The 21,736-nt window shown below is 40.9% G+C and overlaps 1 protein-coding gene and 1 pseudogene across 9 annotated transcripts in view; both read left to right on the forward strand.

Annotated features, from left to right (window-relative positions):
• TMEM108 (transmembrane protein 108) overlaps positions 1-21,736 on the forward strand; it is a 388,322-nt gene that overhangs the window by 332,062 nt on the left and 34,524 nt on the right. The gene's annotated exons all lie outside the window — the stretch shown is intronic.
• Positions 18,453-19,322, forward strand: LOC147379100 (small ribosomal subunit protein uS5 pseudogene; annotated as a pseudogene).

The raw sequence follows: 21,736 nt of genomic DNA on the forward strand, positions 1-21,736 counted from the left end.
GGTTTGTGGCAACTCTGAGTTGAGCAAATCTGTTGGTGCCAGGAAATAAATTATTTTAAAAAGACACCAAAAGTGGGCCAAGAGGGAACATATCTCAACATAATAAAGGTTATATATGACAAACCTACAGCCAACATCATACTCAGTGATGAAAAGCTAAAAGTATTTCCTCTAAGATCAGGAACAAGACAGGGATGTCCACTTTCCTCACTTTTATTCAATAGTCTTAGAAGTTTTAGCCATGACAGTCAGAGAAGAAAAATAAATAAAAGGAATCCAAAGTGAAAAGGAAGAAGTAAAATTGTCACCGTTCGCAGATGACATAGTACTATATACATAGGAAAACCTAAAGATGCTACCAGAAATCTACTAGAGCTCATCAGTGAGTTCGGTAAAGTTGCAGGAAACAAAATTATACAGAAATTTGTTGCATTTCCATATACTAACAATGAACGATCAGACAAAGAAATTAAGGAACCAATGCCACTTACCATCACATCCAAAAGAATAAAATACCTAGGAATAAATCTACTTAAGGAGGCAAAACACATGTATTCCACAAACTATAAGGTGATGAAAGATATTGAAGATGACACAAACAGTTGGAAAAATATACCATATTCTTGGACTGTAAGAATCAATATTGTTAAAATGACCATCCTACCCAAGGCAATCTACAGATTCAGTGCAATCCCTATCAAAATACCAATGGCATTTTTCACAGAACTAGAGCAAAAAAATTTTAACTTTGTATGGAAACACAAAAGACCCTGAATAGCTAAAGCGATCTTGAGAAAGAAGAGCAGAAATAGAGAAGTCAGGCTCTCTGATTTCAGCCTATGGCACTGGCACAAAAACAGACACATAGATCAGTGGGACAGGACAGAGAACCCAGAAGTAAACCCGCGCACTTACAGTCAATTCATCTATGAAGAGTTCAGTTCAGTTCAGTCGCTCAGTCATGTCCGACTCTTTGAGACCCCATGAGCCACAACATGCCAGGCCTCCCTGTCTATCACCAACTCCCGGAGCCCACCCAAACCCATGTCCATCGAGTCGATGATGCCATCCAACCATCTCATCCTCTGTTGTCCCCTTCTCCTCCTGCCCTCAATCTTTTCCAGCCTCAGGGTCTTTTCCAATGAGTCAGCTCTTTGCATCAGGTGGCCAAAGTATTGGAGTTTCAGCTTCAGCATCAGTCCTTCCAAAGAACACCCAGGACTGATGTCCTTCAGAATGGACTGGTTGGATCTCCTTGCAGTCCAAGGGACTCTCAAGAGTCTTCTCCAACACCACAGTTCAAAAGCATCAATTCTTCAGCGCTCAGCTTTCTTTATAGTCCAACTCTCACATCCATACATGACCACTGGAAAAACCATAGCCTTGACTAGACGGACCATTGTTGGCAAAGTAATGTCTCTGCTTTTGAATATGCTATCTAGGTTGGTCATAACTTTCCTTCCAAGGAGTAAGTGTCTTTTAATTTCATGACTGCAGTCACCATCTGCAGTGATTTTGGAGCCCAGAAAAATAAAGTCAGCCACTGTTTCCACTGTTTCCCCATCTATTTGCTATGAAGTGATGGGTCCGGATGCCATGATCTTAGTTTTCTGAATGTTGAGCTTTAAGCCAACTTTTTCACTCTCCACTTTCACTTTCATCAAGAGGCTCTTTAGTTCTTCCCTTTCTGCCATAAGGGTGGTGTCATCTGCATATCTGAGGTTATTGATGTTTCTCCCAGCAATCTTGATTCCAGCTTGTGCTTCCTCCAGCCCAGCGTTTCTCATGGTGTACTTTGCATATAATTTAAATAAGCAGGGTGACAATATACAGCCTTCATGTACTCCTTTTCCTATTTGGAACCAGTCTGTTGTTCCATGTCCAGTTCATAGCCTTTACGAATATCTCTTATTTGCTATAACAGTTTAGAATTTTTCAGGAAAACAATATTTCTATGAATAATAGTTTTGTATTACTTTTTTATACATTTATTATTCTTACTTTTATTTTATTGTATTTTATTGATTTGAATGTCCAGAATAAGGTTAACTAAATCTAACATGATGTTAGTGGGGATCTTTGTTTAATCCTGGTTTTAATGGAAATGACTATATATAATAACAGCTATTAAGTTAAGGAAATATGCTTCTGAATCTAATTATGAGATTTTTTTTTAAGGAGTGGATATTCAGTTCAGTTCAGTTCAGTTCAGTTGCTCAGTCATGTCCGACTCTTTGCGACCCCATGAATTGTAGCATGCCAGGCCTTCCTGTCCATCACCAACTCCCGGAGTTCACTCAGACTTACGTCCATCGAGTCAGTGATGCCATCCAGCCATCTCATCCTCTGTCGTCCCCTTCTCCTCCTGCCCTCAATCCCTCCCAGCATCGGAGTCTTTTCCAATGAGTCAACTCTTCGCATGAGGTGGCCAAAGTACTGGAGTTTCAACTTAACATCATTCCTTCCAAAGAAATCCCAGGGCTGATCTCCTTCAGAATGGACTGGTTGGATCTCCTTGCAGTCCAAGGGACTCTCAAGAGTCTTTTCCAACAATACTGTCAAATATTTTTTATGTAATCTATTGAGCTTGTCATTCAACTATTCTTCTTAAGACTTCATGGCCTATATTAATAGATACTAAGAGCAATTCACAGAGAAGGCAATGGCACCCCACTCCAGTACTCTTGCCTGGAAAATCCCATGGACAGAGGAGCCTGGTAGGCTATAGTCCATGGGGTTGCTAAGAGTTGGACACGACTGAGCAACTTCACTTTAACCTTTCACTTCCATGCATTGGAGAAGGAAATGGCAACCCACTCCAGTGTTCTTGCCTGGAGAATCCCAGGGACGGGGGAGCCTGGTGGGCTGCCATCTCTGGGGTCACACAGAGTCGGACACAACTGAACCGACTTAGCAGCAACAGCAAGAGCAATTCATCTATGCATTCTTTGAATAACCTTCATTTGATCTTGATAGAACTTTGTTTCAGATTGTTATATCTGTATTTATTATTAATATTGGCCTATAAGTTTGAGATGGTGGTTTTAAGGTAACAGGTTAGGTTTTGGTAACTGGGTTTCATGAGCTATGTAATATAAAAGGAGAGTCTTTAAGTGTTTTCTGTGATCTGGACAACTTTATACAGCATGTAAGATATTCATTAAACTTTTTTTTTTTTTACTATTTATAAAATGTAAATAGTCTTTTTTGGAGATAATTCTTTCACACCTTAAAAACTTTAAAATTTGACAGTTTAAAGATACTTCCTATGCTTGCAGTTCAACCTGCTTTGCTATATAATTTTGATTACTGTATTTTTCTAGAAACTTGTAAATTTTGTTAAAATTTTCACACTAAACATATAGTACAAAGTGTAGCCGTGTTTAAAAATTTCCTCATCTGTTACATATTTTTCTCATACCAAATTTTTATTGTTTTAATATACTTGTCAAAGGCATGTGTGTGTGCTAAGTTGCTTCAGTTGTATCTGACTCCTTACAACCCTGTGGACTGTAGCCCAGCAGCCTCCTCTGTCCATGGGATTCTCCAGGCAAGAATACTGGAGTGGGTTGCCGTACCCTCCTCCAAGGGATCTTCCTGATCCAGGGATTGAACCCGTGTCTCTTATGTCTCCTGCATTGGCAGGCAGGTTCTTTACCACTAGCATCACCTGGAAAGCCAGTCAGAGGCATACATTTTATTTTTTCAAGAAATTGGCTTTTGTACCTGAATTTGCTGTCTGGAACATAAAAAAAAAAAAAAGAAAGAAATTTACGTTTGAATATATGTATGATTGTTTTTCTAATTTACAATTTTACTTACTTTTTTATTTTCCTCTTTTTGCTTTAATTATATTTTGTTGTTTTAAAAAAAAATTTAGCTGGATTCACAGATAATTTATCTTCATTCTTCCTCATTAAATGATGAAAACTTTTAAGGTTATGAATTTGTCTGAATTGAGCTTTGAATAAAATATATTTCTACTTGAGTTTTGCTGATTTTCCTCTATCCTTGTATTTACCAATCTTTTGTGTCATGTTTTAGGTTAATGGAGCACATCAGCTATATTTTATTTTAGATGAACATCTCTGTCACCTAATAAGAGACTTTGGTTACATTTATTCATATAAATTTAGGTCTTATTTTTCTCACTTTCTTTTATGATTTCTATTCTATTTTTTGATGGCTCCTGACTTGTTTCTTTGTTTTTAAAGTAAACAAACTTTTATTGTCCTTCAATAATTATCTCTAATTATCCATGCCAAACACAAAATCGAATCTCTCCCTCACCTTTCCACCAATTCCACTCAAAACAGGAATTTATCAAGTTGAATGGGCCTCATCCATCTCTGTTTCTAAACAGTTGTACTCATTTAAATGATCTTCCAAAGAACTATCAGCAAAAAATATTAATTTTTCTTCATTATTCTACTGAGTTTTCTAACTAGTCCTTGTGCCAAGGACACTGTGTATCAATTATGCTTAAAATGTCACTTAAAAATATAACTGCTTAAGGACAAAACAGAAATTAGCAGTTTTAACTATTTGTTTAATTATTACAAGAGATCTTGGTCACAGTTTCCACATTTTACTGCTATAGATTGAGATAAGTCCAATCTTCTCAAATAATCTTAGAGTCAGAAAAACCTTTAGAGAACATTCATTTCCACAACTTTTGTTTACAGGTAAGGAAACAGAAGTCTAAAGAGATTCATATGCCTCTGCTATAACTTGTCTTTGTGAAAAAGATAAGAGCAAGTGGAAAATCAAAAACATGTCCGGGACAGCAGAGCTTGTCAGACAGTTCCAAAGTTAAGAATAAGACTTTATTAATAGAGAGAAATGAAAGCTAACCTTTGGCATGACATAAAAGGAATCAGTGCCTAGAAATTGAAATGGAGAAGTAATGTACAATTCTGTGATAAGTAATAAGTGTTTAAGAATATTCAAAGATTGTGGTCAGTTGCATCTTTCTGGAGAGTTTAGTTTCTTAGTAAGTCAATCTGTATGTTTTCATTGAGCATTTTCTTGAGGTTCATAGTGGTGTTGTAGGAGAGTCAAAGGGCTTTCCAAAATAGCTCCCAGCAGGCCAGAGATCAAGAGATTGAACTTCTAATTACATTTTGGCCATTGAGTCTATGAACCTGAGAAGGTCATTTTCTCTCTTTGGGCTGTTTGTTGGTTCCTTCTTTGTTAAAATGACTATTTGTCTTTTCACGAAATCATGAAATGGTTGACTTTTGAAGTGGCTTGGAGTTCATCCTCATTCTGCAGGTCCAAAGAAATGAAGTGAGTCTCTGAAAGTCATGAAGTTAGAATCAGATATGGCATCGTAATCCTGGTCCTCTATGAATGAGTTTTGAGATTCTTCCCAACCATGAAGTCTTATAATTCCATGATTAAAATGTAAGATGGTGTTTCTTCCCTGAAGGATCCCATAATCAAGTTGAAAGGACACTTAACACACAAAAATAGTTATTATAAGACAGCAGATGAGATCTCACAAGCAGAACAACAACTTCCACTTTAGCCATTTAGAGAAGCAAGCTGTTAGGAAAATCACTGAGATTTGAACTGATCTTTGAAAAAATGGTTGAAAGGAAAAAATTATTATGGATGTAGGAAAGTAGCCAGAGAAAAGTTGTGGACCTGAGATCAGCCAAGACAGTGGCTGGGTCTGTCCAGCAGGAGTGGGTGGGGTATGGTCTTGCTAGAGAAGGGGTTATTGGTGTTCGTCTTCTGTTCCTTGAGGCTGAAGCTGACATGAAATTTTTTGAAAGAAGCAGGAGCAGAGTAAGGTGAAAGGAGAGGGATGTTTTAACCCTGTTTTTTTCTCCCCAAAGTAAGCTGACATATGGCTTAAATTTTGGAGAGTCGTTTCAGGGAACTTGTGTAGGCGACTGAAAAGAGTGAAAAAGTGAAAGGGAGAAAGAACATATGTTACTGAGCTGATCACCACTGTGGACAACTGGGATGCAGTCTCACTAAGAATCCTTGGAGGAGCAAAGTAGGATCTTATGTCCCTGCAGGGGACAGGAGAGGGAAAAATCTGGCTCCATCCCTCATTAGTCAAAAGGTGCCTGCCTCTTGGGATGTTATCCTGCTCACATGGCAGGAGTGTGCATGTAACAGGAGGGCTGTGTGCTGCTCACAATCTTTTCATGTGGCTGTGGCAGGGAAGGTGGGGTTAGAATGAGAAAAATGTGGCGTGCAGGTGCTGTCTGCTTGCTTTTCTATGTGCCTAATTTCTGTAGCAACTGCTAGAGTAAAATGTGGGCTATGAGGAGATGAGGCTGCTGGCCCAGGGGAAATGGATTTGGGATTGAAGTCCTCAGACCTAACTCTGCCTGGGTGGCTCAGAAAAAAAGAGCATTTAATCAGAGTCTGGAGTGGACTGAGACATAATGGAATTTCCCAGAAGGCTTAAAAGTGGGGGGCAGAAATACTGTTCAGAGAAAATGACGTTAAACATGATAAACATGTAATAGTTATTACATGATAAACACGTAATAGTTATTACTTGATAAACACATAATAGTTATTACATGTTATTTCTATGCTCAAAACTCTCTAGGATTTCCAGTTCATTTAGAGCAAAAGCCCAAGTATTAACAATGCCATTGACCTTTGCTCTGACCTCATTTATTGCCTGCCCCACCCCCACTCTGGTTCAGCCACACTGACTTCCATGTTGCGATTTCAAAAATTATCCCTCAGGGCCTCTCCACTCAATGGAGGCTCCTCCTGACTGTCCCACATCACACCCTTCATCCTCTGACCCTACTTAATTTTTCCATACACTTATTTTACCTCAGTTCACATTCATGTCTTTTGATTAAAGCATAGATGATTTAAAATGTTGTCTTAGTTTCAGATGTACACATTCAGGGGTACAGCAAAATGATTCAGTATCTACATCTATCAATCTACCTATTTTTCAGATTCTTTTCCAGTACAGGTTATACAAGAAATTGAGTATATTATAATACTCAGTTCAGTTCAGTCACTGAGTCATGTCCAACACTTTGCGACCCCATGAATCACAGCACAGCAGGCCTCCCTGTCCATCACCAATTCCCAAAGTTTACCCAAACTCCTGTCCATCAACTTGGTGATGCCATCCAGCCATCTCATCCTCTGTCATCCCCTTCTCATCCTGCCCCCAATCCCTCCCAGCATCACAGTCGTTTCCAATGAGTCAACTCTTCACATGAGGTGACCAAAGTATTGGAGTTTCAGCCTCAGCATCAGTCCTTCCAATGAACACCCAGGACTGATCTCCTTTAGGATGGACTGGTTGGATTTCCTTGCAGTCCAAGGGAATCTCAAGAGTCTTCTCCAACACCACAGTTAAAAAGCTTCAATTCTTCAGCACTCAGCTTTCTTTATAGTCCAACTCTCACATCCATACATGACCACTGGAAAAACCATAGCCTTGACTGGACGGACCTTTGTTGACAAAGTAATGTCTCTGCTTTTTAATATGCTGTCTAGGTTGGTCATAACTTTCCTTCCAAAGAGTAAGCATCTTTTAATTTCATGGCTGCAGTCACCATCTGCAGTGATTTTGGAGCCCAAAAAAATAAAGTCTGACACTGTTTCCACTGTTTCCCCATCTTTTTGCCATGAAGTGATGGGACCAGATGCCATGATCTTAGTTTCTTAGCTTTAAGCCAACTTTTTCACTCTCCTCTTTCACTTTCATCAAGAGGCTCTTTAGTTCTTCTTCACTTTCTGCCACAAAGGTGGTGTCATCTGCATATCTGAGGTTATTGATGTTTCTCCCGGCAATCTTGAGTCCAGCTTGTGCTTCCTCCAGCCCAGCGTTTCTCATGATGTACTCTGCATATAAGTTAAATAAGCAGGGTGACAATATACAGCCTTGACGTACTCCTTTTCCTATTTGGAACCAGTCTGTTGTTCCATGTCCAGTTCTAACTGTTGCTTCCTGACCTGCATACAGGTTTCTCAAGAGGCAGGTCAGGTGGTCTGGTATTCCCATCTCTTTCAGAATTTCCCACAGTTTATTGTGATCCACACAGTCAAAGGCTTTGGCATAGTCAACAAAGCAGAAATAGATGTTTTTCTGGAACTCTCTTGCTTTTTCGATGATCCAGCGGATGTTGGCAGTTTGATCTCTGGTTCCTCTGCCTTTTCTAAAACCAGCTTGAACATCTGGAAGTTCACGGTTCATGTATTGCTGAAGCCTGGCTTGGAGAATTTTAAGCATTACTTTACTAGCGTGAGAGATGAGTGCTATTGTGCCGTAGTTTGACTTGTATTATTTTTTTAAGATTCTATATGTAAATGACGTTATATGACATTTGTCTTTCTCTGTCTTACTTCACTTAGTATGATCATCTTTAGTTCCAACAACGTTGCTGCAGATGGCATTATTTAATTCTTTCTTATGGCTGAGTAGTAGTCAATTGTACATGTGTACCACATTTTCTTTATCCATTCATATGTTGATGGATATTTAGGTTGCTTCCATGTCCTGGCTATTGTAAATAAGTGCTGCTATGACACTGGAGTGCATGAATCTTCTCCGATTAGAGTTTTTCCAGATATGTGCCCAGGAGTGAGAATGTTGGATCATATGGCAACTCTGTTTTTAGTTTTTTTGAAGAACCTTCATACTGTTCTCCACAGTGGCATCACCAATTTACATCCCAGTGTAAATAGTATGGGCTTCCCAGACGGTGCTAGTGGTAAAGAATCTGCTTGCCAATGCAGGAAAGGCAGGAGATGCGGGTTCGATCGCTGGGTGGGGAACATCCCCTGGAGGAGGGCATGGCAAACCACTGCAGTATTCTTGCCTGGAAAATTCCATGGACAGAGGAGCCTGGCAGAATACAGTCCATAGGGTCACACAGAGTTGGACACGACTGAAGTGACTTAGCACACACACACACTTAAATAGTGTAGGAGGGTTCCCTTTTCTCCACACACTCCCCAGCATTTATTTGTAGATTTTTTTGATGATGACCATTCTGATTGCCCTGGTGGCTCAGATGGTAAAGAATCTGCCTGCAATGTGGGAGCCCTGGGTTCAGTCCCTGGGTCAGGAAGATCCCTGGAGAAGGGAATAGCTACCCACTCCAGTATTCTTGTCTGGAAAATTCCATGGACAGAAGAGCCTGGCAGGCTACAGTCCACGGGGTGGCAAAGAGTCAGATACTGAGTGACTAACACTTTGACTTTCTACTAATCAATGTTAGGTATGCTTTATAGTTTTGATTTGCATTTCTCTAATAATTGCATTTTTGATTTGCATTTCTCTAATAATTATGATGTTTAGTGTATTTTCATAAGCCTGCTGTTTGATTGGGTTGCTCATTTTTTGTTTTTGTTTTTTTATATTGGGCTGTATAGGCTATCTGTTTATTTTGGAAATTAATCCCTTATCAGTCACATTATCTGCAAATATTTTATCTCATTCTGTAGGTTATCCTTCTGTTTTGCTGATGGTTTCTTTCCTTCACTGTGTAAGAGCTTTTAAGTGTAATTAGGTCCAATTTGTTCTTTTGTTTTTGTTTTTACTTTCATGACTCTAGGAGATGGATCCAAAAATGATACTGTTGTGATTTATGCCCAAGAGTTCTGCCTGTGTTTTCCTCTAGGAGTTTTAAAGTATCTGGTCTTATATTTAGGTCTTTAATTCATTTTAAGTTTGTTTTTGGTTTTAGAGAATGTTCTAGTTTCATTCTTTCACACATAGCTAGCTGTCCAGTTTTCCCAACACCCCTTATTGAAAAGACTGTCTTTTCTCCGTTGTATATTCTTGCCTCCTTTGTCATAGATTTCCTACTTTTGCATTCCAGTCCTCTGTAATGAAAAGGACATCTTTTTGGGGTGTTAGTTCTAGAAGGTCTTATAGGTCTTCATAGAACTGTTCAACTTCAGCTACTTCAGTGTTACCTGTTGGGCATAGACTTGGATTACCGTGATATTGAATGGTTTGCCTTGGAAATGAACAGAGATCATTCTGTCATTTTTGAGACTGCATCCAAGTACGGCCTTTTGGACTCTTTTGTTGACCATGATGGCTACTCCATTTCTTCTAAGGGATTCCTGTCCACAGTAGTAGACATAGTGGTCATCTGAGTTAAATGCACCTATTCCAGTCCATCTTAGTTCGCTGATTCCTAGAATGTCGATGTTCACTCTTGTCATCTCCTGTTTGACCACTTCCAATTTGCCTTGATTCATGGAGCTAACATTCCAGGTTCCTATGCAATATTGCTCTTTACAGCATTGAACCTTGCTTCTATCACCAGTCCCATCCACAACTGGATGTTGTTTTTGCTTTGGCTCCATCCCTTCATTCTTTCTGGAGTTATTTCTCCACTGATCTCCAGTAGCATATTGGGCACCTACCGACCTGGGGAGTTCATCTTTCAGTGTCCTATCTTTTTGCCTTTTCATACTGTTCATGGGGTTCTCAAGGCAAGAATACTGAAGTGGTATTTGCAGGGAGTTGTGGTTGAGCATGAGGGCCTTGTGGAAATGTGGCTGACCCTGAAGCCAGAGGCCAAGCTCCAGCCCCCTTTCCCCCAATTTCTGGCTCAGGGGTCCTGGGCAAGTTACCTAAAGCTTTCTGGGCCTTAGTTTCCTTACTTGTAAAATGAGATTAATAACACTGTTTACCCCCTATGGTTATCATGAGGGGCTAGAGTTAATATACAAGGTTAAATATATATTAAATGAATTAAAGGGTTTACAACACTCTCTGGTACACGGTGAGCATGACCTCAGGCTGTCCCACCCAGTGTGGTAGCCACTGACCACATGTGGCCATGGAGCACTCCACATGTGCTTAGTTCAAACTGAAATGTGCTCTAGGTATAAAATATATACCTAATTTTGATTACTTAGTACAAAAAATATAGAATATCTGATTAATATTTATTTTGGTATTGGTTACATGTTGAAGTGATAATATTTTGGGTATATTTGATTATTAATAAAATGTATTGTTAAAATTAATTGTATCATGTTTATTAATATATTACTAGCTACTATAAAATTTAAAATTATATACATAGGTTACATTTCTATGAGACAGTACTGATCTAAGTCCTTCCTACAAAAGGAACAATGAAAGCAGAATATAACAGATACCATGATAGAGGTATATGTACCGTGAGAAGAGCTACTCTGAGTGTGGATCACCAGGAGCATCAGCATCACCTGGGAACTTGCTAGAAATAGAGACTCTTGGATCCCAATTCCAAACCTACTGAATCAGGAACTCAGGGAACAGACTAGGCAGTTTGTGTGTGTGTGTGTGTGTGTGTGTATGTGTGTATGTGTTTTAAAAAACCTCCAGGTGATTCTAATTTCACCAAATTTTGAAAGGTACTGCCCAAAGGGAATGCAGAGGAATCAGTGACCTGTTCTATTGGAGGAGGAGACTATGTCATCCACAGGATAATAATGGAGAAAATGTAGTTGCAGAGGCCACAAAGAAAATGGTCCAGGCAGTTAGTAAATTTGAAATAAAAATAGGTGAGCTACAGCAATACTCCATCCTGCTCTGCCTGGCTCCTTCAGATGCTGCATTTTCTGCAAATGATGCCCTCCAGCTCTGGCTAGGTTTTTTGGTCTCTGTACCTTTTTAAGCAAAAGTGAGCCAAGAACAAATGGAATTTGAGCTGTCTGCCAGCAGTGAACTTAATTTGCATTTGTAAAGCACAACCTTAGAAAGGTGTGGTTATTATTCCGTGGGTTGTGGATGTGGTGCCAACTGGGCAGCTCAGGTCCTGAAACAGACTGCAAGAGAGAAGCAGCAACTCCTGAGCCAGCCCGTGACAAGAGGGTCAGCCTGTAAATATAGTCCTTTCTGAGAGCACTGTGAGCCAGTGGAGGATTACAGGGTGGTGGTGGGGGGAAATGCAGGGATCCTCCTCCATTAGGAAAAGACTCTACACTTGACTCCATGATTTTGCCCTTTGGATTTGTGGTCTTTATTTTCTCCTGTGCTCTTACCAAATGGATGCTTTTCAATTGATAAAGTCCAAATTCTGCCATTAGTCTTCAATGGGGTCATACAGAGGGATGCTAGTCCACAGAAGGCCATGCACGTGGTGTGGGTAGAAACCACTGTGAATGTGCCAAACTCATGCCACATTTCTTTCTAGGGAAGTGGTATGAGAGAGCTGGGAAGAAGGGGCTCCATGGGGCAGTGTCACAATGGAGGAGGCTGCAGGTACATAACCAACACATCTTTATATGGAAGCCTGTCTCTGCTCTCCCATCATTTTATTTATAGTATGTGTATGCATGCACATATGTTTACATTTCTCTTCTGTAAATACCTAGGAGAAGAACTGCCGAGACATACAGTATGTATATATTTAACTTTGTTAAAAATTGGCAAACTGTTTTCCAAAGTGTTTTATCATTTTACATTTTTGTTTTAAAATTTAATTATGTTGATGGACAGACTGTTTAGATAATGAAGTACATTGGCATGATCCCAAAGTCAAAATGCAGATAATCAATACAGTGAAAAGCCTATCTCCCAGCCTCAACACACCTCGAAGTGAGTGGTACTACCAATTCACTATGGATCTTTCAAGAGATGATTGAAACATTTACAAGCAAACACTTAACCACAGTTTCCTTCTTCATGCTTTACACTGATGGGTGTGTAATGGATACATCTTGCTTTTCTCACTTAATATTAATAATATATCTTGGATACTGAATGAGAACCATTTTCCATAGTGTCTTTTGAGGAACTCTATACCCATAAGGTGCTCTGTGAGAAAAGGGTTCCCAAATTAACCTGGGAAAATGCTGTATACTTCAGCTACCTCTCAGAAATTCACAGTGCCTGTTAGCGTATTAAAGGATCTAAGAAATCCTCTGATTAAAAAGCAGAGTTTCCAAAATATTTGACCCAAGAAGCTTTTTCTTTCCAGAGATACCTCTCTAACATTTTGCACAAGGAGACCTCTGCAGACTACTCTTGGGGAAACAGTTGTCTACACCAAACTAGTAAACATTTTGGGCTATGTGGACACCCAATTCTGCCATCACTGTGTAGAAACAGACACATACAAGATGTAAATGAATGCATGCTGCTGTAATTCAATAAAACTTTATTTACAAGAAGAGGCAGAAGACTGTAGTTTGCCAACTCCTGCTCTAGAGTAGGGTAGGAGCTGAGATGGAAAATTTTCCAGTTAACTTTCTTTTTTTTTTTGCCTCACTTGTGGGATCTTGGTTCCTCAATTGAACCCAGGCCCTCAGCAGTGAAAAAGTGGAATCCTAACCACTGGACCGCTAGGGAATTTCCCCAGTTAATTTTTTTAAAACAGTAATTAATTAGTTATTTTTGGCTGTGCTGAGTCTTTAGCACAGCCAAATATCAATAACTTTTTTGATATTTCACACTCAGGAGAAATATCAATAACCTCCGATATGCAGATGACACCACCCTTAGGGCAGAAAGTGAAGAGGAATTAAAAAGCCTCTTGATGAAGGTGAAAGTGGAGAGTGAAAAAGTTGGCTTAAAGCTCAACATTCAGAAAACGAAGATCATGGCATCCGGTCCCATCACTTCATGTGAAATAGATGGGGAAACAGTGGAAACAGTGTCAGACTTTATTTTTATGGGCTCCAAAATCACTACAGATGGTGACTGCAGCCATGAAATTAAAAGACGCTTACTCCTTGGAAGGAAAGTTCTGACCAAGCTAGATAGCATATTGAAAAGCAGAGACATTACTTTGCCAACAATGGTCCGTCTAGTCAAGGCTATGGTTTTTCCTGTGGTCATGTATGGATGTGAGAGTTGGACTGTGAAGAAGGCTGAGCGCCGAAGAATTGATGCTTTTGAACTGTGGTGTTGGAGAAGACTCTTGAGAGTCCCTTGGACTGCAAGGAGATCCAACCAGTCCATTCTGAAGATCAGCCCTGGGATTTCTTTGGAAGGAATGGTGCTAAAGCTGAGACTCCAGTACTTTGGCCACCTCATGCGAAGAATTGACTCATTGGAAAAGACTCTGATGCTGGGGGGAATTGGGGGCAAGAGGAGAAGAGGATGACAGAGGATGAGATGGCTGTATGGCATCACAGACTCAATGGACGTGAGTCTGGGTGAACTCCGGGAGTTGATGATGGACAGGGAGACCTGGCGTGCTGTGATTCATGGGGTCGCAAAGAGTTGGACACGACTGAGCGACTGAACTGAACTGAACTGAGTCTTTATTGCTGCATGTGGGCTTCCTTTGGCTGTGGTGAGCAGGGACTACTCTCCATTGCTGTGCGTGGGCTTCTCATTGCAGTGCCTTCTCTTGTTGCAGAGCACAGGCTCTAGAGAGTGGGCTCAATAGTTATGGTGCATGGGCTTAGTTGCTCTGCAGGACATGAAATCTTCCCAGACCACGTATTGAACTCATGTCCCCTGCGTTGGCAGGTAAATTCTTACTCACTGGATTACCAGGGAAGTACCTCAGTTAAATTTTTAAAGTGTTTCTTCGATGCCTCCTGTCTGTGTTGCTTTCTTCACATATGTCTTCCTATTCCCTCCCCCACTTCAACTGATCTGCCACTTCAAGGCTTAGAAGATGGGTGAGAAGGGAGGAGAATAGTGGACAAAAGCAAAGAAAAAATTACAGGGTTGTTGGGGGGACAGTGGTGAGGGGCACAGTGGAGGGATAAGGGAAATGTAAGGAGGGGAACTGTAGAGAAGGCATCCACAGAAAACAAATCGTTAAATAAGGGACAAATGAACAGCTGCCCAACCTTAAACTCCATCCCTTCCCATTTCTCCCCTCTCCTGTCCATGCCCCTCGAAGCCAAAATGTCCACTGGGAGCACTGGGAAAAGGGCATCCATGCCTCACATTCTCATGATCCACTGATTAAATATGTGTCCAGTGACTGAAGAGAGGCTTCTGAATTCTGGGCTCCAGCAGCTCCATCTGTAAGACCATAGAATCCCTAAGACTCCTTTACAGATTACTCATTCTAGGATTCCATGAAATCTTTGTTGTTCACACTCAAACCATCTGAGGTTGCATCAGCTTGTGGTCAGATTCTGGGAGTGAATTTTATAAGTTATCCTGTGCTAACTGTGCTATCTATCCAGGCAATAGATAGAATATTTACCTAAGGAAATTCAAGCTCTTCTGTTTTAAGTACATTTCATCAAACATAAGAGACAACATACTATTGTTTTATGTCCCAGTAAGAAAGAAAACATACTGCCAATTACACTATAACACAATGCTTTCTTACATTTACAATTTTTATTCTATGCTACTGAGGGAGTGCCTTTAGACTTATCTAGACACTTTCATCATGCATCCCTTCACTTACATCATGTGCTACATAATTGCCAACTCTTTTGCAAATATTTCAGCAACAAAACACAACCCAGTTTCAACTGTTTTGTAAGGGTCATCTTTCCTTTAGTCCCATTTAGAACTTGACCGTTGCTCTGGTATATGGAATGGAGACCATTCTTAAATGATGAACACTTGTTTCACAAATATCAAATTTCTGCTCTGATGCTCTGCTTCTATGCCCTCTGCACACAACACAACCTTTGGAGGCTGAGCCACAATAAATCTTTTTGAAGAATTTAAGATAGCAATTAAAGATGCTCAGTACCAATGATGCATATGCCTCAAATAGAGATGATGAGGTAAATAACTTCAGCTGACACTCACCACTTGGGCTGTGATCACTGTCTGACTGACAGGAAAGAAAGGTGTGTGCTTAAACAAAGTCCTACTTTCCTACCGTAGGAGGTAAAGAAAAAACAAAGTGCCTTGAAGCAGCATGTTGTAGCATCTTTCTTTTTTGCAACCATTTCCAAATGCTAAGCAGGGATATTCAGATACTTCGGCTGAATATCTGTGCCATGAAAGTCACCTGGATCAAAACAGGTCTAACCATGGAATTCTTGATATGACCCACAAAAAGTATATCTTCACACTTGCCCTCCCTCCCATGAGCTCAAAAAAAAAAAAAAACTTTGGTTTACTTAATGAATTATGCACTAGAGTGTGAAATGCTGATTGTTTTAAAGGGAGAAAATCAGAATTAAACTAGGTTTTTTTCCCCAAGCATGTGCTTAGCACATATGTCAAAGAAATGTGTAAACGAAAAAGCCAAATTAGAAATTTATATCTGTGTAAAAAATGGTTATATGACATTTAAAGTAAGATCTGACAACTACAACTACAGTTAAGGAGGCTGCTTGGCTCCTTTAAGCCCCTTTCTGAGCTGGGCCTGCCAGGCTCTGTTTGGCGAGGTGGGGGTGCAGGGATCTTGGGAGGTATGGTTATGTGTTGGCATGGCAAAGAAAGCACACACCTTCTCTTGGTGATGGATTTTGTGTCTCTGCCCTGTCTGAGGTTCAGACTCTGGTCTCTCTAACCTTGATCCCCCATTCTCTCCACCTTATGCTGTTTCACAAAAGTGCTGCTAGGATCCACTATCAAAACCCTAATACTTCTATTCTGTACAACTCGTAGTAAACAAGTGTCCTGGCCACGCTCCCCTGAAGATGAGGCTGAGTGACATGATGTTCTGGGTACCAGCTCACCCTCTGTGCTCCTTTAGCATGGTAGGAGTCTGTCAGATGCCTGACCAGGTTTGTTGGGTGCCTCCATGTCAGTTAGCCTCCAGATGTGTCCACAGCTCAGACCCTCACTCAGGCACACACCTGACTGGTGGCTGCCAGTCTCCCGCCACAGACGTGGAGGTCCAAAGTGACAAAACTGTTTCTGACATATGCCTTTCATGCTCTCAGAACGGATTTAAGGTGGTTTACAATGGGATGGGCACAAACACAAGCTTTGTAACATAAAAATTGAGACCAACACTTTACAGAAGACTAAAATGAGGTGAAAAGAGGGTGGAAACAAAGACAACAGGGAGAAGCAAGAGTCACCTGTGAAATCCTCAGCTGCTCGCCCTGCCTCCTGTGGTCTCATTGCTAAGCCACCTTAAAGGACACAAGCACACTGGCGTTTCTCCAGAATATGGAGGAGCCAGATCTGGCAGAAATCACGAGCCTGCCTGATGCTTGTGAAGGAAAGTTTGCAAAGGGGGCTGTATGATTAAAATGGAGAGTAGGCAGGACACAAGACTATTCTTTTTTTCTGACAGGGAACCAGAACATAGCAACTGGGTAGCAGTGAGGTTCTTGGCTCTTAAACTGCCTCCATGTATGTGAGAGGTGATTATTTCTTCCCACTGCACCACCTTTCTCCCAGTTGACATCTCACATCTAGTACTTCTCTGTCAATCTAGGAGCAGGGGGGCAGTAGAGTTGGGGTGACCTCACATGCACACTCTGAATTAAAGTCTGTATTTATTGTCAGAGACGAGGAGACTGAACAGGGAAGAAGCAGATCAGCAGTCCTTGGCAAAGGAGTCCTGGCTTTCGGTTCCCTGATGGATAGGATCCTTAGGATGCTTGAAGTTACGCAGGTTCTTGCTATGTCACTGCCCTGGTAGGCTTGGGTCTTGCATCTTCATTTTGAAAGAACTAAGACTAACAATGTATGTGGTTCCATTTAAGGAACTGTTACAAAAACAGGCTCGTCTAACTTTTGAGCCAAAATCAGCATCAGATTGCTTCCCTTAACTTTAATTTCACAAAGGTGGGTGGTAAAGGCAGAATTATCAGTACCCTCATAACCCTTGAACAACATCTTTGTCTCCAACCTCTGGTATTTTAGAAAGAGGTTCTCCCCACCCCTACCCCAGCATGTCATTCTGCTGCTCAAAAATCTAGTTGGCTTCCTTCAGATTAAGGAGGAATTTCAAGATCAAGTCACATAGGTGGTAAGTGACAGGACTATAACTTGAACTTAGGTTTTCTAACTCTGTTCAGAGTGATGACTTTCCACTACATGAGGATTCCTAAGCTTACTGAAGCTGCTATGTTCTATTTACGTTTAGTTACCATTTCTGTTAGGTCAATATGAATATCAAGTTGTAAATAAAATGCTCAAAATAGTCACCAGATCATCCATGATGAAATCTCCTTAAAGCATAAGGAGGAGGTAACGCTAGCTTTTAAGATGACACCAACTCTGTATTCTAGGATACTTTGGGGGTGCATCTAATAAGTGGTTCTCAACCTTAGCTTCTCACTGGAACCAATGAGATTTTAAGCCACTCCCTGGGTGAATCTAATGTGAAGCCAAGACTGAGAATCAATGATGTAATAAAAGCTGCACACTAAGTCTCCCGCCCCCTGTCTCCATAGCCTATCTTGCTCAATGAAACCTGAGAGGAACTGAGGGGACAGAAACAATGAGGTCTTTGGAATCAGGTATATCCTCATTCACATCCAAGTGTCTTAGGAAAGTGTTTTTCGTTGTGTAATCTTGGGCAATTGATCACTCTAAGCCTCATTTCCTCCATATGTAAAATAGAGACTTAAGAAGGTTTGGTGAGGCTTCTTTGTAAAAACACCAAATGAAGGCTGACCCTGGTGCTGTGGGAGGGCCCGGAGGCCCTGAAGGCCCTGGAATAGGAGGCTGTGGTGGCATCCACAGAGACTTTGGCAGTGGTGTCCAGGGCCATTGGGCCAGGGTCAGGGCTGGGGGGCTGGGGTAAACGCCATGGCACTCTTGGAGGTAAGGCCGAGGACAAGGAGTGGCTCCTCAGTACCAAGCTGGGCCCTCTGGTCAAGGACATGGAGATCAAGTTCATGGAGGAGATCTACCTCTTCTCTTTGCTCATCAAGGAATCTGAGATCATTGTCTTTTTCCTGGGGACATCCCTCAAGGATGAGGTTTTGAAGACTATGTCTGTGCAAAAGCAGGTCCGTGCTGGCTAGCGGACCAGGTTCAAGGCATTTGCTGCCACTGGGGATCACAACAGACACGTCAGTTTGGGTGTCAAGTGCTCTAAGAAGGTAGCCACTGCTCTCCTGGTCATAGGGGCCATCATCCTGGCCAAGCTCTCCATTGTCCCATGTGACAATGGGCTACTGGGGAAACAAGATCAGCAAGCCCCACACTGTCCCTTGCAAGGTGACTGGCTGCTGTGGCTCAGTGCTGGTGTACCTCATCCCTGCCCTCAGGGGCACTGGCATCGTCTTGGCCCCTGTGCCCAAGACGCTCCTGATGATGGCTGGCACTGATGACTGTTACACCTCTGCCAGGGGCTGCACCGCCACCCTGGGCAACTCCACTAAGGCCACTTTTGATGCCTTTTCCAACTGATCTCTGGAAAGAGACGGTGTTCTCCTAGTCTCTGTATCAGGAATTCACTGACCATCTTGTAAGGACCCACACCAGTCTCCATGCAAGGACCCAGGCTCCAGTGGTAGCTACCACGTAATTTTATATGAGAAAAAAAAGTGAATGAAACTGGTTAAAAAAAAAGAAGGTTTGGTGAGATAATATATGAGAGGGCTTCTCACAGTGTCTGGTACAGTCACTGTGGCTGCTATTATCATAATATTAACTCAGAAGGTTTCTTTTTCCTTCCTAAAGTGTCATAATCTCTAACCATTGATCAGCCTTCCAATGGGTTCAGAATAAAGCAGCAAGTGAGAACACGGGATGTCCAGAAAAAGCCCACATGCTGGATGTTCAGCAGCTTCTATGGCCTTGACTTTCTGTAACAGGCATGCAAAGGTAGGGTGAGGTCTCAGGGAAGGGCAAGTTGCTGGGGGAGGTTGGAGCCAGTGGGAGAATATCCCCTGGAGACTATGCTTTCTTACAAGCATGTTGAGTTTGAAATAGGCAGGACCCTCTGGGTGACTCAAAATCAGCCCCTCCCCACCATACACAAATGTGAAGTAATGCTGTAAACCAAGGCTGATGTGCAAGCTATTTGTCAGGGATTTGAGTAAAGTAGCACTGGAAGGAAACGTTATCCTCCAGATGTTCAGCATTTGAGGCAAGAGAGGTCCTTCCTGGACCATGGAGATGCTGGTGGCTTTTCTTACTGCTGTCCCTTTCCACCTACACTCCCCACCTTGATAAAACCTACTGTCAGTATAGATGTTCTACGTCTCTTTTTATCTGATTTGGGAAATATCACAAAAAGAAAATCCTTTTCAATCTCATTTTTGGACTATTTGATATTTTCTTCCATTTTTTAAATTAAAAAAAATTTTTTTTAATATTTGAAATTTATTTTTTATTTTTTTAAATATAAATTTATTTATTTTAATTGGAAGTTAATTACTTTACAATATTGTATTGGTTTAATTTCATCTTTTACATTTAACCATGTAGAAAATGTTGTGTGTCACTCAGCTGTCTCTTCAGGACTGAGGCTGTCTTCCCCCAGAAAGGAATGTTGGTTGCTCACAGCAGAATCCCTCCCCTGGAATTTCCCTGGCCAAAGGAAGGCACAAAAGGCTATATGATTCCATTTGTATATAATAACACACATTTCATTTTTTAAGCTGAAGTATAGTTGATTTACAATGTAACCACTGGTTTGTTTCCTATGTGAATCAGTTTGTTTTGCATATACATTAATTTGTATTATTTTTTAGATTTCACATGTAAGTGATAATCATATAGTATTTGTCTTTCTTACTTCAGTAAGCATAATATTCTCTAGGCCGACCCACTTTGCTGAAAATGGCAGAACTCCATTTTTTAATGATTGAGTAATGTTCCATTACGTGTGTGTTTATGTATGTATGTGTATATATCTCTGTCTCTCATACCTTTCTTATCCATTCATCTGTTGATGGACCTTTGGGTTGCTTCCATATCTTGTCGATTGTAAATAATGCTGCTATGAACATTGGTGTGCATGTATATTTTCAAATTAATGTTTTTGTTTTCTTTGGATGTATACCCAGGAGTGGAATTGTTAGACCACATGCCAGTTTTATTTATAGTGTTTTGAAGACCTTCCATACACTTTTCCACTGTGGCTGTACCAATTTACATTTCCACCAACAGCATACAAAGATTCTCTTTTTTTCACATCCTCTCCTTGCTTGTAATCTGTAGACTTTTTGATAATAGCCATTCTCATAGGTGTGAGGTGCTATCTTGTTGTTTTGATTTACTTTTCTCAACAATTAGCAATGCTGAGCATCTTTTCATGGGTCTGTAGCCATCTGTCGGAGAAGGCAATGGCAACCCACTCCAGTACTCTTGCCTGGAAAATCCCATTGGTGGAGGAGCCTGGTAGGCTGCGGTCCATGGGGTCGCTAAGAGTTGGACACGACTGAGCGACTTCACTTTCACTTTTCACTTTCATGCATTGGAGAAGGAAATGGCAGCCCACTCCAGTGTTCTTGCCTGGGGAATCCCAGGGACGGGGGAGCCTGGTGGGCTGCTGTCTAGGGTCACACAGAGTCGGACACGACTGAAGTGACTTAGCAGCAGCAGCAGCAGCAGTAGCCATCTGTATATCTTATTCAAAAAATGTCTATTCTGTCCGTTTTTTGATTGGGTTTTTGTTCTTTTGATATTGAGTAATAATGACTGTTTACATATTTTGGATATTAATTCCTTGTTGGCCATATCATTTATTCCCATTCTGTAGGTTGTCTTTTTGTTTTTGCTGACAGTTTCCTTTGCTGTGCAAACATTCTTAAGTTTAATTAGGCTCCATTTGTTTATTTTTGCTTTTATTTCTTTTGCCTTAAGACAGTCAAAAGTATTGCTATGATTTATGTCAATGAATATGCTGCCTATGTTCTCTCATAGGAAGGAGTTTAATGGTTTCAGGTGTCACCGTGAGGTCTTTAATCAATTTTGAGTTTATTTTTGTATATG

Source organism: Bos grunniens, chromosome 1 (genome assembly GCF_055505025.1).
Source record: "Bos grunniens cultivar Pamir isolate PY7600 chromosome 1, Bosgru_T2T1.0, whole genome shotgun sequence".
Classification (NCBI taxonomy): domain Eukaryota; kingdom Metazoa; phylum Chordata; class Mammalia; order Artiodactyla; family Bovidae; genus Bos; species Bos grunniens.